The sequence below is a fragment of the Geotrypetes seraphini genome, chromosome 9 (assembly GCF_902459505.1).
Source record: "Geotrypetes seraphini chromosome 9, aGeoSer1.1, whole genome shotgun sequence".
In the NCBI taxonomy this organism is placed as follows: Eukaryota; Metazoa; Chordata; class Amphibia; order Gymnophiona; family Dermophiidae; genus Geotrypetes; species Geotrypetes seraphini.
This window is the reverse complement of record NC_047092.1, coordinates 30,187,497-30,198,858: the sequence shown is the minus strand read 5'-3', so window position 1 is coordinate 30,198,858 and position 11,362 is coordinate 30,187,497.

Below are 11,362 nucleotides of genomic sequence, written 5' to 3'. Positions count from 1 at the left end.
TCTATATCTATATAAGTGGTTCCCAACCCTGTCCTGGAGAACCACCAGGCCATTCGGGTTTTCAGGCTAGCCCTAATGAATATGCATGAGAGAGATTCGCATATAATGGAAGTGACAGGCATGCAAATCTGCTCCATGTATATTCATTAGGGCTAGCCTGAAAACCCGATTGGCCTGGTGGTCCTCCAGGACAGGGTTGGGAACCACTAATATAGACAACCTAAAGGGCCCACATAAGGAGTGTTTTTTCAGACTTAATTATCCAATAGGATAGGCTGTAGGGTGGCCGAGATCCTTTCCTCTCCTTTAAATAGGATTACTGACTTTTGTTAATTTTTTTGAGCTGGTTTCAATTCCCACTGCAGCTCAGTGTGACTCTGGGCAAGTCACTTAACTCTCCAGTGCCCCGGGTACTTAACTTAGATTGTGAGTCCACAAAGAATAGAGAAAGTACCTGCATATAATGTAAACCATTTGGTTGTACCACCGAAAGGCAATGCAAGGCAATATTAAATCTGTGACCATGGCCTGTTACAAGAGGCTGCCGAAAAGTTCTCAGCCCAACCAACAACGTTGGGGCAGTCTCCGTTGAGGGCTATACACTTAGGGGTCCTTTTACAAAGCTGCACTAGCGGTTTTGTCGCAAGCACTGGATTAGCGCACGCTAGCCGGAAATCTACTGCTTGCTCAAAAGGAGGCGGTAGTGGCTAGTGAGCACGACAATCTGGCGCGCGCTATTCCACACATTGAGGCCCTAGCGCGGCTTTGTAAAAGGAGCCCTTAGTTCAGCAATTTTCCACTTTATTCATGCCGTATTTTTTCGACAGAATAAAAAAGTGGAAAATCGCTGGACTAAGTGTATAGCCCTCAACGGTTGGGCTGAGAACGTTTCATCGGCCCCCTCGTATAGACTATTTTCTAGCCTTTTTTTTTTTTTTTAATTCTTTATTCATTTTTACAACTTACAACAAGTGTAATTGGAAATAACATTTAAACTTACAAACATCACTTGAATTTCTGTTACAATCATTTTAAATTAATGAGATGTATCCCCCCTCCCACCCTTACCATATCATATGTAATCACGTATATCATATAATATATTCTTTTCTACTAATCCAAACAATTAAGAGGGTATATTTATTTATTTTGATTTCTATCCCATTCTCCCAGAAGCTCAGAACGGGTTACAAGTAGACATTCACAATCGTTTGAAAACAGACTAGTCATGACAACAAATAAGTTACAGTAGACAATAACGGAATTTATTCTAGAGACCAGACTGGTCGTAGCGAAGAGTACTAGGAGAAGTATATTGAGGAGGCAGTTTTTAATGGCCCAAAAGAAGAGGTTAAAATAAAGGAAACATTAAATAGAAATAATTAAAAAATATGTACAGAGGAAATAAATGAAGCAAAATAGCAAATCATCTTTCAGAGAATAACCTTTTGTGCTTATTCGGTGTTGTAAGCTTGACTTTGCTTATTCAATCAGTATGTTAATTCTAAGGTCTCCTTTTACGAAACTGCGATGGCAGTTTCTAGCGTGGGGAGCCGCGCTGAATGGCCCGCACGACTCCCAACACTCAATGAGCTCTATGTAAACCGTGTCGAGCTCCACTTCAGTGGAGAAGATGCGGTATATAAACCTAAGGCTTAGTTTAGTTTAGTTTAGGAGCAACACAGGCCATTTAGCGCGGCTCCCCGCGCAAAACTGCGATAGCAGTTTCATAAAAGAGGGGGAGTAAGTGCGTATCTCAAAGAGCTATTGTCACCTTCAAGGTCCCAGGCTTCCCTCAATTCCACAGGCTGTTCCTTCCCTCTGGCTTTGAGTTCAGGCAGTTCCATTCCTCCCCGCTCACTCCTAGCGAAACTGCTTCTATGCCGAGTTTGGAAAGTTCTGGAGCAGTTCCACCCAGTAACCTCCCCTGGCTAACTGAGGCTTCCACCTCCCCTCCCCTCCCCTCCCCGGTTTTATGACCAATAATGATGTTCACAGATAACATAGGCAGGCTGCACCTCCTCGTCTGCCCAGCCCCTGACATTTAAGAAAAAGTCACAGAGACAGTTTTTGGGAATAAAAGGCCACAACTTTATTAAAGATATGCATGAAATAACACCCTAGGAAACACCCGAGCCATAAGCCCTCGCTAGGATTCGCTCCCCACCCTGCCCTCCAGTGAGGGAGCATGCGCGTTAGCCCCTTCCGTGACCTGCCATACTCCTTTCCAGCAAGGCCACTGCATCCCTCCATCAGTCCACCTACCATGCAAGCCAGCAAGGCGGACATGTCAACTAGGCGTAGATGCTCTCTCTGCGAGAGTCCAGTCTCAAATTTGGCCAGAATTTTCAGGGCTCAGGTGCATCCGCCGTTGTGACAATATCAGCAGAAAGAGTACAACATTTTGGCACACTTCTTCTTAACACTACATACCTGACCCTGCCATGCACAATCAGAGAGTACAGGTTAATGGCACATTTCTTACCAACATAAATTCCTAACTACTGCTGCAAAAGAAACATAAGAGATAGGCGGGAACAATCTGAATGCCGGGAGCTCAAAGAAAAGGGGCCCATGCTCCCCAGTGTTCAATATTTGAATCTTCCCACAGGCAGGAAGCTCCACCCCCTTTCTCCCGACCCACTCAATGAGGATGCAGATGATGTCAGAGTAATCAGAGGAGAGTCGGGAAGTGGGGCGGAGCAAAGGCCGGGCTCCCTCCGGGCAGCCGCCATGTTACCAATGGTATGCTCGGAGGGCCATCGCTGCTGGCACTTCTGGTTCAACCCAGCTTGGTTTTAGGAGGGAAAAAACCCTTCTTCAGGAAATACATTAATTGTCTGAAGATAATTGAAATGCTGATGCTGTGCTTGAAGACTCATTTCCGTGCAGCAGACTCTCTCCCCCTCCCCCACCCCATACAACAGAATCTCTCCCTCCCTTCCCACTTCCCCAGCCCATGCTGCAAATTCTCTCTCTCCCTCCTTTCCCACTCCCCAGCCCATGCTGCAAATTCTCTCCTCATCCCTCCCTCCCCCCATCCTGTGTACCATTTCTTCAAGTCACAGGCAGTGGTTCCTACATGCTGCCAGTGGCTGACCCAGAAGCCTTCCCTCTGATGCAAAACATAAACATGTCAGAGGGAAGGTTTCCGGGTCAGCTGCCGGCAGGGTATACAAACCGCTGCCAGCAGCCTTTAGCTACTGGGCGGCCAGGCTTAAAACCAAACTGATTGAGCCAGACATGCCTATGGTTACACCGCTGCTCCACTCTAGAGAATGACATAGAGACAGATTTTTTCCCCGTCCCCGTGGGTATTCATTTTCGCATCCCGACCCAGTGAGTTCTTTTCCTGCTCTTGCCCCAGCTCTGTCCTCACCTGCACAAGCCTCAAACACTTTAAAATAATAAGTTTTTGAGGCTTGTATGGTTAAGGCAGAGCTTACAGGGATAGGGACAGTGACAAAACTTGCGGGAATGGGTTGGGTACAAATTTGTTCCCGTGTCATTCTCTACTCCACTCTATCTATGACCAATGTTCCCTCAAAGCTGAGTGGGTGTCCTCCACCTACAGTTCTGCCAGTGAGGGATACTGTCCCACCATCACACTTTCAATAGTGAGGGACAGGCAAGCTCTCTAGGACTTCAGGAAAGCTGCCTGTTCCCTAGCAACTGAAAAAAAAACAGCACCCCCCACTGGCAGCACTACAGCTGGAGGACTCCATTTAAGGGTTATTATTGCTTCTTAAGGTCAACTAGTGCCTAATTTAACAATTTAATTAGGAACACAACTGACACTATTCTGTAACTTGCATCCTCAAATATATGTGCTAGTTGGAAATTTAGGGGTGCAACTTTATAGAATCCAGGAGTATGTGATAACGTGATATTCGGTTGTGATAAGTGGAGCTAATCTGGTTAATTTGGGACGGCTTTTTCGCTGTGCCCTAACTTCAGATAACCTATGGTGTTCTTGAAAGTCCACAAAAAGGAAACTTTTACTTCCAGCTAGCAGCAGCCAAAGGTGAACGCTTCTTTGAACACTGGGCCGAAGATTCCCAAGTGACTAACAAAATACCTGTAATAAGAATACAAAACATACAATCAGAAGCTGAACTATTAACTGTAAGTGAGGGGAAATAAATGATGCCAGGGATGGCTCCTGCTTCTCCAAGCCCGAGCAGAGCTCTTCTGGAAACCAGCCTGATTTGCCTGCGAGCACGGTGCCCCAGCCAGGCAGCTCATTTCTCTTTCCCAGATGTGTCACCTCTGGCTGCAGAGCGTCTGCATTCCAGCTGTGAATCGTTCCCATTGTTTCTCTGGAAGCGCTCTCTGATTTGGCCGAGCCAGCAGGTGACCTGCCACAGCACCTGGCTGTCTCCACAGGGGGGCCATTGTCATTTCTTTACCGAGTGTATTCACGACACTTTGCTCACGCCGTCCGAGCGCCATCCCCTATGGCCTCATTGTAGATTTCTTTGCACGATCCTAAATCTCGTTTATATAAACTACCTTGATCGTTTACCTGCAGGAGTGTGTACAATTTACAGGCGTTCTTTCAAGACTATACAGATACAAGACCAGAATTCAGAATGCCTTAGGTTTTAGAAGACACCGAAAGCTGCTTCAAGTTGAAGCGATTTTTAAGCCAACTTTTCTGTGTACCGGGTGCTGAAAGGAGCCTCAAAACCTAGGGCTGCTGTAACGGCGGCTGGGTTATAAGAGGAATGTGGGGGTGGGGGTGGCGGACCCTGAGATTTCAGATTCCCATCTTGAATCATAAGTGAATACAGTTAGGCTATAAGTGGTGTATAAATGCTTAAATCAAAGTTAGCCTGAAAGCGAGTCTCGATGGGTGCAGGTAACACAGGGCTGGAAGGCCTGTGTGTCGACCCGTCGGGATAAGCTCTTGACGGGGAGGGGGAGGGGGAGGGGAAGAATGGGGAGTAGGAATCAGATTGAACGTGTCCCGCCGCGGCTAGAGTTAGTGATTGGTTGTGGCGGGACCCGGGCCGGGTCCATATATAGTTGGCAGCCATCGAGTAGTCTCTTCTGGTCCTCGGCGCCGGCTTTCCCGCCCTCCCTCCCTTTGAGGGGTGGCTGATTCCCAGGTAGGGAGTTCATGAGTCACAGGCGGGGTTCGAGCTATCAAAAGCCGGGGCTCATTCGGAGATGAGCGGCAGGAGGGCAGCTGGTTCGGAAGCGGGTACCCAGGTGGGCTGGTGACCCGGACAAAGAGGCAGGGCGGCACCTGCCACCCCGCAGACCCTTGCTTGACAGGGGCGGGGTCACGGGGCCAAAAAGCTGTTTATATGTTATGGATTGGTAGCTTGATGGTTGTTTATAACACTAGGGTCTAGATTCACTAAGCAAACCGATCGTGTACCGATCGGTTTGCGCTCACTTTCTGACTCTGGCTCGACTTCCTCCAGATCCCATCCACACCCGATCCGATCTGCACATGCAAATGAGTAAAAAGGCATGTAAATTTCTTAATGCGTCAATTTATGAAACCATTTCATCCAAACTGACTGGCCTTTCCTGTCCAAGAAGTTACGACTGCTGAGGACCAGTCATTTAAATCCTCGCCGACTCTTTCTGCCTAGCAACTGATGCGTGCATGTTAAGAACGCCATTAAAAATATGTATCTTCCCCTCCAAAAAATCTAAAATATATCTAAACTTTCAAATATATGTAAACTTTCATATACATAAGCATTAGAAATATTTTTTTTATTTTTTTGGAATGCGCATAGCAAGCGCGGGAGCGAATCTCGGATTTGTAATGCGCATTGCGAGAAAATCATGGATTAACCCCGTGCTCTCCTTGCACATTGTACATTTCAAATATCAATGCCAAATAAAAAAAAATCCAAAATCAAATATAACTTTTAAGGGCCAGCTATCCCTTCCCCCTTCCTTTCAGCTAGATTGTCACGTCCTGAAGAGCTAGCGAATGCGTTATGTGCTTCAAAACCAACAAGGATACAGTACGCATGCGCGTCGATCGATGTTTCTGCGCTAATAGCGGCGTGTTTACAATTGGATCATTTGCATGGATAAGCTTTACTGAATCGATTGGCTACAATGGCTCGGAAACAGATAGGACACGAATCGGATAGATTTCGGGACTTTAGTGAATCCTGCTCTATGTTATTTGTTGCTACAATAAACAGAGCTGCGACTCGGTTTTTCCAAAATGTGTGATTTATCAAGGATATTTTTAAGGTAGGGGACTTCGGGGGGGGGGGGGGAATAGGTGTGGGGGAGTGGAAGAGAAGACTGCTGGGCCTTTCCAGATCCAGCTGTTAATAAACATGCTTGCAATTCCACCTTTCTGGCTTTCTCTGGTGTAAATGTGGTGTTGGGAGTTGGGTTATCTTTTGTGCATTATCCACTGTGAAGACCCCTTGTTGTATTCCATCTAAGCCCCTCCCATCCTGGGATTTTTCTTTTAGTTGATATCTGTACTACTGTTAGAGATGTAACATAGTAACATAGGGGGCCCGATCCGGGCAGCTCCGACGAATTCACCAAACTGCAACATGAAGATGGGGGGGCGATTGGAGGAACGCCCCCATCTGCGCATGCGCTGGACCTCCAGCCCGGCACTTTTTTTTTTTCTTTTTTAAAACTTTTTTTTACAGCCCGTGGTTTTAACCCGCTTAAAGCCTGCGGGTTAAAACCAGAGCCTTACACTGCGGGAAAGGGTGGGAGAGTCGGGGCAGGCAGGCGATCATGGCAGCTACAGTCAGGGCAGGCAGGCAGATCAGGGAAACAGGAGATCGGGGCCGACAGGGCTAAGAGCAGGGCGGCAGAAGGCAGTCGGAAAGGGCTTCAGCGACTGGTCCTCAGCAGTCGCTTTTTGGGTTGATCGGCCAGCACAGTTGAATCGGCAAATTTGTTTAGTGAATCGCGTCCCTGCCTACTTTGCAGGCAGTCTCCCTCATTGGCATGTGCGGATCGGAATCGGATCGCAAAACAGATTAGGGAATACTACAGGAGGGAAATCGGGTCGCAAAGGGCTCGCAAACCGATTGGTACACGATCGGTTTGCTTAGTGAATCTAGCCCATAGTAAATGACAGCAGATAAGGAACCGAGTGGTCCATCCAGTCTGCCCAACAATACATAATTATTAGTTTAAATGGTCCTTTTTCTTAGATATGGCTGGGCCAGAAACCCAGAGGCCTGCCCAGCAGTATGCTTAGGTTCCATCTACTTAAGTCTCCCTCCAAGCTCACTCCAGCCCATATTAACCATCTCAACCATCAAAACCCTCCCCAGCCCGTCCTCAACTGAATGTCCATATACGGGACACAGACCGTGCAAGCCTTAGTTCCTTCAATGGATACCCATTATTTTCTGATTAGAGATCCCCTGTGTTCATCCCATGTTTGGTTGGACTCTGTCACTCTTTTCCTCTCCACCACCTCCCTCGGGGGAGCATTCCACGCATCAACCACCCTCTCCATAAAGAAGAATTTCCTAACATTACTCATGAATCTACCACCTCTCAACCCCCATATTATGCCCTCTGGTTTTTACCATTTTCCTTTCTCTGGCATAGATTTTGTTCTACATTAATACCTTTGAAGTATTTGAACGTCTAAATCATATCTCCCCTGTCCCTTCTTTCCTCAAGGGTATACATATTCAGGGCTTCCAGTCTCTCCTCATCATCTGATACAAACCTCCTACCATTTTTGTCGCCTTCTTCTGGACCGCATCAAGTCCTTTTATGTCCTTTGCCAGATATGGTCTCAAAAATTGAACACAATACTCCAAGTGGGGCCTCACCAATGACCTGTACAGGGACATCAACCATAATTCTATGTTCACAGAATGGTAAAACTCAGTTCACAAACTAATTTGAGCCCTGGAATAGCAGAACTGTTTCCTGTTCGGGAGAGCTATAACTCCCTCTGGTGGACACTTGGGAAAGTACCGTGGCCACCAGCTACTTTATACAGTCTGTTGTGGGTGCAAGACAGGTTTTGAACATAACATCAACATGCAATCTGATTTTCATTATGTGTGATTTTCTTTCAGAAACTGTTTCTGTAGAGATTCAAGGAGAGTTTAAAGTGTAGTTATGTATAATAAAATCATTGTTAAGTGTTCAAAGGGTCATGCTAAATACATAGACCTTTTCGTTTTTGAGTGCAGAAGGCAGAAAATTACACGTTGCCAGGTAGCATTTTCATTTCCTTCTTAATCAAACACAGTTTTCTCATCCCAGAACTCTGTGCTAGTGACCAATAACAAGTCAAGACTGTGATGAAACCACAGATGTTATAACAGTAAACACAACACTCAAGAAAGCATTGCAGATAAGTGGGTACAGGAGAACACTGGTACATTTTATTTATGAGAGGAAACAGAGACCTCAGCGTCTGTGGGACAACAATTTATTTATGTTTCCGCAAGCCACCATGGTGCCATTTTGGAGTAAAGACACAGAGGGTCAAGTTCACAAAACATGTATTGTCTAGTGCAGTGATTCCCAACCCTGTCCTGGAGGAACACCAGGCCAATCGAGTTTTCAGGCTAGCCCTAATGAATATGCATGAGAGAGATTTGCAAATGATGGAAGTGATAGGCATGCAAATTTGCTTCAATTCTGGAGGCCACATTACCAAAAAGATGTACTGAGAGTTGAGTCGGTTCAGAGAATGGCCACCAGGATGGTCTCGGGACTCAAAGACCTCCCGTATGAGGGAAGGCTGAATAAATTGCAGCTATACTCACTCGAAGAACGTAGAGAGAGAGGAGACATGATAGAGACGTTTAAATATATCACCGGCCGTATTGAGGTGGAGGATGATATCTTCTTTTTTAAAGGTCCCTCGGCCACAAGAGGACATCCGCTGAAAATCAGGGGTGGGAAATTTCATGGTGACACCAGGAAGTTCTTCTTCACTGAAAGAGTGGTCGATCGTTGGAATGAACTTCCGCTTCAGGTGATTCAGGCCAGCAGCGTGCCGGATTTTAAAAGGAAATGGGATACACATGTGGGATCTCTAGGGAGGTAATAAAATGTAGAGGGGATACACACGTGGTATCTCTAGGGGGTAAATTCAGGGGGTGGGGTTGTTAAAGTGGGCAGACTAGATGGGCTATAGCCCTTTTCTGCTGTCATCTTCTATGTTTCTATCTATAAAGGGAATGTTTGTATCTATCTACTGCAGGGGTGCCCAAAATGGCGATCGTGATCTACCGGTTGATCGCAAAGGCAATGCCGGTAGATCGCTAAGCCAGTGTTCTACCTAGCGTCTTTAAAAAATTTTAGCCAGGCGCTGTGCACTCGGATGACACGGTTCCCCCTCAGCGTCCTCCGCTCTTCCCTCTGGACCTATCACAGTTGAAAGTTAATTATGGCAGCCTGCAGAGCCTCTGTAGCACGTTCCCTCTGCCGTGGTTCCGTCCCTGATGTTAGAGGAGGTGTGGGACCGTGGCAGAGAGAACGTGCTACAGCGGCTGACGGCAAGCCTGCTATGTTTGCTCTGCAGGCTGCCGTAATTAACTTTCAACTGTGATAGGCCCAGAGGGAAGAACGGAGACGAGGACAGTTGCAATCAAGAGGTCTGAGGTAAGGCTGTGCCCATCGCGAGGGCCCCAGTGGGATGGGGGTTGCTTTAGAGATGCTGAATCTGGGGGGGGAGACAAAAGGACCTTAAGAAGGGGAGGGGAAAAACAGCCTTAAACCAAAAGCCTTGAACCAAAAGGGAGGGGGAAGACAGGGTAGATCCTGGACTACTAGAGGGGTTAGCGAGGGGAAAAACCCTGAACCGAGGAAAGAGAGATGCCAGGCCCCGGGGAGGGGGAAGACAGAGTGAGAGAGACAAAGACCTGAACCAAAGGTGGGAGGACTCAAAATGTTGGCAGAAGGAAGATAAGAGAGGAGAAACCTGAAAGAAAGGGGAGACAGAAGAGAGGGGGTTAGATGTTGGACTATGGAAGGTACAGACAGAGGGGGAATAGACCCTGAGGAAGAACAGAGAGATGCACAATCATAACAGAGAAGGGGGAGAGAGGGAGACATGTTGCCAATAGGGGTGAAGGAGAGAGAAAGAAAAGTTGGACTCCTGGAGGGAGAGAGAGAGATGTTGGTTGGGGAATGGAACGAGGTCTGGAGGACAGAAGAGGTGCACACAGTATATAGAACAAATAAATACAGGGGGTCTTTTACTAAGGCATGCGTTAAATCGGCTAGCGCACCGTAGTAAAAGAGGGGGTATATGTTTAGTATTTTTATTGTTGGTAGATCATTTTAACTTGGTCATTTTAAAAGTAGTCGTCTGATTAGGACAATTCCACTCTTTATTATATGTGTAGTTAGACGATGTCACTCACTTGAGGGGGCTGACTGTCCCAGGTGTCATCTTGGTGTGGGCGCTGGCAGCTTTCTGCCCCCCCCCTTGCTATGGTCATGCCCCCCTTCCCTGCTTCCCCCCATTCCTCTTTAAAATCTTCACCGGTGCGAGCAACCTGACTGCCTCTGAAATCACTTCCGGGTCGTGGGGCCAGAAAGTGACATCAGAGGGAAAGCCAACGCAAACAGCAGGCCAAAGAAGCTGCTCACACTGGCGAATATTTGAAGAGGTCCGGGGGGTGGGAAGGGAGGGCCTGAGTGTAATGGGAGTGGGGAAGAGGTCATGGGGGGGCACCACCTACCTTTGCTACGCCACTGCTCACTTGTATATCTTATCAGCTCTGCTGTCTAAGGAAAACATTTGTTACTGGCAAGCAACTTAATTAGGCTACTTAATTGTTTAAGCAACTGTACGTATTTACATTTTTTGTGCTGTGAACCACTCTAAATTGCATGGGTGTAGTATAGAGGCCTTAATATAAATAAATTTGTTGCAATAAAATTTTAACCTCCCCTCTTTGAAACTGTCTATAAATCAGGATTTGCCAAAAATGTTGGGAAGGAAGGGAATGGTGTGCTTCATCTTGGTGAGCGGGATATTAGAGGGTGACTGAAACCGGGCTTTTCCATTACAACCAAAGCTGCAGCCAAAATCTGCAGCTTGGTTTCAGTCAAAATTGAAATCATCACCCCTGCCCACCCAGTACAGAATGGGCTCTCCTGCGCCATCCACCCATCAGAGAACAGGTCCCATGAGCCATCCACCAGACCACATTTAGAAACTCTGGTGATTTAGTGGCCTCCTTGGGGGAGGAGCAACGCACAGTTGCTCCTGTTTCTGCTGATGCCTGCCAGAACTGTCACAGGAGATCTTGGCAGCCACTTTGCTCCTGCCCATACCGGTTCAAATCTCAAAATGACTTCCTCAACCTCCTGCTACTGTAGGAAGTCATGGCAACCATTTTGACTGGGATCACACCTGCCCTGA